Here is a 6993-nt window from a genome sequence, read left to right as displayed (position 1 = left end):
ACATGTATATAGTATTTTTCGTACCCAGGGTACATTGTAGTGTACTTAAGAGTACCTCAGGTACTTTAAAGAAGTACCGGCCAACAATGACCAGTCGAGCCCCAGTTGTTTAGGCGCTGCAATTATGATCTGGAAGTAAAGGTCAAGGCTCACACACTTGGCTAACTCGGCAATGGTTATTGTTGAAAAATGTATCCACAAAGAGGTTAATTAATATTACTTTTAATTGTCTAATACATTCCCCAAATACTGTCACCGGTAATTACTTTTTTAAAAATCCTACAGAATAATAACAACTTAAACTTAAGTTATCTGAATATTCATAATGGCTAATTTTAAAGAAGGTTTGAAAAGTTTTGACTGTTGAAGTAAGTTTACTGAAAACATGTATCGAAATGTACCAAATATGTCATTTTATACAAAACCTGTAAAAACACTAGGACTTTTAAAACAATGAGATTTGGTTTTGGTAAGTTACACATGTAAAATGCATACAGTTTTATTTTTTATTATCAGATTTCATCTGTACTCAATATTGATATCATATTAATGGCAAAACTTTGTTGTTTCTGTATGCTTAACAATCATTTTTCTTAGTTTTGAGTTTTTTTACAAAGGAAACTTAGAACACAAACCATGGAGACAATTTAAAATCAATTCATTTTGTTTTATATATGGTGTCATCAACATTCAAAATCTTTAATTTTATTATTATAAATGCAGTTGCCATGAAAAAGGTGTCAAATTTTAATCAAGGTAATTGTTAATCTTTACTGTCTAAAATATTTAATTACTAATTTTAAGATTATTTTTTTGTTTCCTATAAACCATATGGACACATTAAATGCATTTTGATTGATATGTTCAAATAAAAATTGTTATGTCATAAGAAGTTATTTTAAATTAGAACTTTTTTGACGATGTGGAACAGCATCGTCTAAGGTATGATAACCATCAAAAAATTCTTCACAATGGCGACCTATCTACCTATGAGCCAGTCCGATTGAAATAGCTCGATTTTTCAGTTACTTCCCTTGGGCATTCGATTCTCCTAGCAGAGTTGTCGTTCGTGTTTAAACATTCAACAATGACCACCCCTATGAGAGTCTCGATTCAAAACTTTCTTACGGCATAAATTGGCTTGTTTCGCTATTGGAAGCTGTCATTTATGATATATGAATTATTTATTCACTAAATCTCCGCTAATGACAACAATGGATGGAATTCGAAGGATATATTCGATGTGAATGGATCACTTTCTACAACAATGGCTTCGCCCATGAGAGACTTTATAACACTCGTGTCAAAACTTTCTTACAACTTAAATCGGCTTGTTTCGCTATTTAGATATGCAACAATAAATGGAATTCGAAGGATATATTCAATGTGAATGAAGCACTTTCTGGATCTCGACAGATTGACAAGGCAAAACTGGAATACTGATGATACTGGTAATTTTAGTTTTCAATTTAAGTCACATTTTGCTTTATAAATTTTGTTCGAGAACATGATAATTTGAATCCTTTTTAAATAAAGTAAAAACATGTATAGCTGTGATAATAATCTAGATCTCGAACTACAACCACTGAATAAAAGCTGCTAAAAGCTATTTAGAGAACTTGTTCTATACATAAAATACTTCTCAAACCATACTGTACTGTAAACACCTGTAAATTAAATTATCGAAAAAAACAACAACCTTATTTGCAAAAGGAAAGTTACCTTTGTTGTTCTCCTGTTTTGAACATTCCATTTATAATAAATCACTTACGCATTAAACATAATCAAAGATAACCTTCCAGTTAATTCAATCCTAGAAGAAACCTTTGATTTTGTTGCATTTTAGAGTCGTAATTAGATGCCACAATACATATGTTCGTGTCTTCTTACTTTCTGTAATCCTCTCTTTTGTATTAAGAAAATGCTTATCCAGTACTACAACGCATGATTAGTGGTAATTCAAAAGAAACGTTACAATAAACTTTGTTAACATTTGACTTTGTTTAAGGTTTCCTCATCGCAATTTTGCGAACAAAGGAAACAACTGTGGTCGCTATAAAGATAAATCATTAAAACGTACAACAATTCACCGACTTTTTCATTTTGAAGAGAAACGTAATGCTCCTTTTTAAGGAAAAAACAATTAAAATCGTTTTTTTAATTTTGTAAAATTTATAAAGACGCTCATTAGCTTAGGCGGCCATATTTGCGAACGCTACGACAGCCCTTGTTCAATCGTAACTTTTACATTGGAACTTACGCAATCGTAGCAGGTGGTTTTATGAAACGCTCGGATTTTCTTACGACGATCGTAAGTATACTTACGTAAGAAAACGTGCGTACGAACGTTTATGAAACCGGCCAATTGTGCTTATGTGATCTAAAACAGGAAATATTCTGCATCGCTTTCCTATTGTTTTTGACAAGGAATTTTTGAAGAATTCTTTGCAACAGAAGATTGTTATCACAGTTAATAACTTTACTTTATCGAGAATTCGTTCAGTAATTATATAAACGCTAGTATCTAAGTTTAGTGAAACGAAAATAGTATGAATGTAAAATTGTTTACCAATTAAACACCATTCCCATGCAAGCAAACTCAATATGTACATTTGTAATAGTGGTAGGGGGGGGGGGGGGGGCAGTGTTCCAGCCGGTAATACACAGAAGGGCGCAGTATCTTCCCATCCTATGGTCCCACTCTGCCCTCTTGGATACTCATCATGTCCTTTTTTAATTTGATTATTTTATTATGCAGGAAATTAAATAAGAAGTGTCCCAATTCATTTTACAAGTCACATTGAAATTGTTGACAGAGAAGCACTCGGCCCTTTTTAAAGTGTGGAAGAAGCCCTGAATGGTGGATGCCTACTAATAATTTTTGCTTCAAACTGGATGAAATATTAACATTTATAACAAAAACAAGTCCAATATCAAATCATCAGCGGTTCGTTACTCAATGTATTACGAAGGATTTTGTTTACTTTCAAATTAATGTAAGTATGTTGACACACGCATTGTCATTAATTTGGGGAAGAGCATAGGTCATGTGAAAATTGCTTGAAATTTAAAGCGGAAACACACGTGATAAATCAACCTGCCACCCGACAGATGGGCCGATTAGCAAACCAACCTTCGATTAGGCTGAACAACTACAGTTTTGTCACAGACGTGACTTTTACCATAGTACCCAACTGTCTCATAATTATGTTCAGGGCATATGAATTAAGATCACTTGAGATGAAAAGTATCTTTCATATCAACAGTTGATGGTGATGACACATTCGAAGTTTCAGTGTAATAACTTGAAACCTATGGATATAGTTCGCTTAATAAACTTATATTACTTTGTTTGGGATGACGACCAGATTGCCCCTGCGTAACCATGCAAGGGATATAACACTATTATATACAGATTATTATCAAAGGTAAAGCGGGTAAAAAGTAAGGCACTTACTGTAGATGCATTGTTTGTACGCAGTATCTGCAATTCTGTCCTCGGGACAGGCACAGACGAGGCTTGATCCGTCACATACAGCATCCTTGTACAGACATTGGGATGCGGAGACAGAGGCATTACATGATACATTCAGATCAATCCCTGTAAGTACAGTAAGTACTAATAAAAATGCGTTTTAAATATATTGTATAGTCAATAGCTAGCAGTAAGAGTTGTTGTTAGCAAACGGGTACCTGATATTTCTAAGTGAACAAAGATACAAATTCTGCTTAATTGCAGGTCAGAGTTATGAGCCTTGGCTTGTGACCAGGCATGCTAATCCGAAAAATATATGTTAAGTTTTAATTGAAAACATCTGAAGCAGTTACTAGGATATGTACTTGTTGGACGCAAACCTTAAAATACATTTAATCTTGCACGCAAACTTTTTGCACACATTTATAAGTATCTAAGGAGGCATAAATCCTGCTAAAATATGGTCAAATTTATAGGTCTTGGTGAGACAATGTTCATAAAGACCCTGAACAAATATGTTAAGTATTATTTTAATATATGTAATATATAAGATAGAGAAATCGAATGGATGTACGCACACTTACATCAGAAGTACAATTACCTCTTTTTGTATGCAAAAAAGGGATCATACTTATACTAAATTGCAATTAAGAGATATGCAACTTGGTCAGAAATCTAAAACAATGACCTCGAATACATGTGTACAGTTTAAAATTAAAACCTCACCTAAGACCTTAAGGAGCTGAACCAGTCTGAGCTGCGTCTGAGATGCTTATAAAACAATGATCAAACTTGCCTAATCTATCATTAACACAAATGTTTTGAGTAAGGTTTAGAAAGATTGGAATAAAACCAAGACTTTAAGAGTGTAAACAAGGTTTCACAAATTCATTTGAGGAACACTGCACTGTCCCCTTGGCTCCATGATTTTCAACGCACCGGAGCCATTTCCAACTTGTGCCGAGATATTATTAGAGCATAGTTTTAGAGCAACTATCATGAGGATTGAGTAAAACAGTAGCTATATAGCGTTAACAAGCTTTTTTTCGTTTATATCACCTAGCGGTTGAGTTTTTCACCTCACGTGCTCCAGTTATAAACTCAGCCAAGATATATTTGGGACAAATGTCTTGACCAAGTTTAATAAGTTTCATGGACATATATATGGTCTTTAAAGTGTTGAGGCGGCAAATGTTGAAAAAGCAAAAAGACAAACGACACATAAAAGGCGATCACAACGCACACAATGAGAAAATTGTGGAAATATTCTTAATCGCTGTAATTGTCTATTTGTTTAAAACAATAATTGTGAAGTCTTTGCAACAGCACATTGTGATCATGTCACTGCCTGTGAACTTGGTCACGCTAGAGGAGAGGTTTGTCGTGACACGGTAAGCTCAATCATGAGAGCAGTCGCCCTGTAAGCGAGGTGTCCCGAGTTCGAGTCGGGGACTGGTCGCACAATTTTCTCATCCTGTCTCATTTGGCGTCAAATGGGTGACAGTTACGATACCTGGGTATACGCCTACGGAGGCCCATTGTAAATTATATATAGTCCTTAATTCCTGTATTCGAGGAACAATACACATTCAAGTGGGGTTGTATGTCACGGCCTGAACTTGTTCACGTTTAAGGAGAGGTTGTTTTTCGGCCCGGTTAGCTCAGTCGGAAGAGCACTCGCCCTGTTAGCGAGGTGTCCCGGACCGCACAGCTTTCTCACCCTGTGACACTTACAGTTAAAATAATTTAACTTTATCGAGAATTCGTTCAGTATTTTTTACGCAATCTTGTATCTAAGTTTTAGTGAAACGAAAATAGTATGAATGTAAAATTGTTAACCAAGTAAACAACATTCAAATGCCAACAAACTCAATTAGTACATTTGGAATAGTGGAGGCGGGCAGTATTCCAGCCGGTCATTTACAGAAGGGCGCAGCATCTTACCACCCAATAATCCCACCCTGCCCCCTTTGGCCCTCACAATGTCCTTTTTTGATTTGATTATATTATTATACCGAAAAGTATATTAGATGTATCAAAATTCATTCAAAATGTTTCATAGAAACTGTTGACAAATAAGCATTCGGTTCTTTTCAAATTGTGACAGAAGCTCTAGGTGGTGAATGCCTTCTTATAATTTTTACTTCCAATTGAATGAAAGATTAACATTTATAATAGAAACAGGAGAAGTCCAATATAAAATCATCAGATGTTTATAACTCAATGTATCATGACGGATTTGGTTAACTTTCAAATAAATGTAAATATGATGACACAAGCATTTTCATAAGTTTGGGGAAGATTATGTGAACAATGCTTAGCTTTTAAAGCGGGCAAACATATAGTAAATCAACCTGCCGCCCGACAGAAGGACCGATTAGCAAACCAACCTTCGATGAGACTGAGCAGTTACAGTTTTGTCACAGACGTGACTTATACCTTAGCACCCCGCTGTCTGATAATTATGTTCAGGGCAAATAAATGTAGATCACTTGAGATGAAAGTATCTTTAACATCTACATTTCATGGTGATGACAAATTCGAAGTTTCAGTGTAATCACTTAAAAAATATATGGACATAGTTTTGCAAATAAACGTATAATAGTTGGTTTAGGTTGACTGAAAAATTGCCCTTGCGTAAACTTGCATGGGGTATAACAATATTATATACTAATAATGATCAAGTGTCAAGCGGGTAAAAAGTAAGGCACTTACTGTAGAGACATTGTTTGTTGGTGGTATCTGCATATCTGTCCTCTGGACAGGCACAAACAAGGGTTGATCCGTCACACACAGCATCCTTGTACAGACATTGGGATGCGGAGACAGAGGCATTACAGGACGCATTCAGGTCAATCCCAGGCGGTACGGTAAAAACTAAAACGTGTTTCAAATATGATTTAATAGCCAAATAACTAGCCGTTACTAGAGCTTTTTACATTTGTTTATGTGTTATACATTATTTTCATTTTCAATCGATACATTTATCTCCTTTCATGTACATTTCGTGTAACAATAACTGTGCATCTATACATATGGACTTGTTGTTACACTGTTAACAGTCTACCGCGTCGCTATAAAAGCTAGCTTGTAAAGCAAAGCAGGATAATTATTCCGTACTAAATACACCTTTCCATTTTTGAAATTCTTCCACAAATTTCCTTCTGCCATAACGTCTATGGGATATCGTACAAACAAACAACCATATATGGGTTATTTAGGTTTGGCGCTATTTGCAACATGTACCTCTTAAGAATGTTAACACAAGAGTTAAGATTGTAGGTTCTTAAACATTAACAGAATATATGTATTCCGATAACTAGTTTATTTACAAATATTTATCTTGAAGATAATTATAATAAAACTAACTATGTTCAAATAATACAAAATGGGGTATTGTGATGATTTCTAAAATGACTATGGAATTTTTAAAAATTGGTTAGACCGAAATCGGTCGTTTCCAACTGATTTATACCGTGTTGGTTTGTTTGTATGTTGCATTATGTTACAATTTGTTA

The sequence above is a fragment of the Dreissena polymorpha genome, chromosome 6 (assembly GCF_020536995.1).
Source record: "Dreissena polymorpha isolate Duluth1 chromosome 6, UMN_Dpol_1.0, whole genome shotgun sequence".
Classification (NCBI taxonomy): Eukaryota; Metazoa; Mollusca; class Bivalvia; order Myida; family Dreissenidae; genus Dreissena; species Dreissena polymorpha.
Note: the sequence above shows the minus strand (reverse complement) of the source record.